The sequence below is a fragment of the Morone saxatilis genome, unplaced genomic scaffold (genome assembly GCF_004916995.1).
Source record: "Morone saxatilis isolate NCDOM2014 unplaced genomic scaffold, NCSU_SB_2.0 Contig7, whole genome shotgun sequence".
Classification (NCBI taxonomy): Eukaryota; Metazoa; Chordata; class Actinopteri; family Moronidae; genus Morone; species Morone saxatilis.
This window is the reverse complement of record NW_023340246.1, coordinates 22,961,666-22,961,913: the sequence shown is the minus strand read 5'-3', so window position 1 is coordinate 22,961,913 and position 248 is coordinate 22,961,666. Positions and strand designations below refer to the sequence as shown.

At 47.2% G+C, this 248-nt stretch overlaps 1 protein-coding gene across 1 annotated transcript in view; it reads right to left on the bottom strand.

Annotated features, from left to right (window-relative positions):
- The window catches only part of si:ch73-212j7.1 (centrosomal protein of 170 kDa protein B), a gene marked incomplete at its 5' end in the record, with an annotated part of 20,242 nt that extends 20,136 nt beyond the window's left edge, over positions 1-106 (bottom strand). Inside the window, 1 exon segment of the mRNA XM_035679211.1 lies at positions 48-106.
- Between the last annotated feature and the right edge of the window lie 142 nt (positions 107-248).

The following is a 248-nucleotide window of genomic DNA, read 5'->3' as shown; positions in this document are numbered from 1 at the left end:
ACACACTGTACACACACACTGTACACCACACTGTACACCACACTAACCTTCAGAGCCTCCTCTGGGACTTTGTGTTGACTTTTCTCCAGAACGTAGACGTGAGAATGTGGACAGACGTTAAGGAAAAGACTGACACACACACTGACATACACACTGACACACACACTGACACACACACTGACACACACACTGACACACACACTGACACACACACTGACACACACTGAAGGATATCATATCCAAAGCGG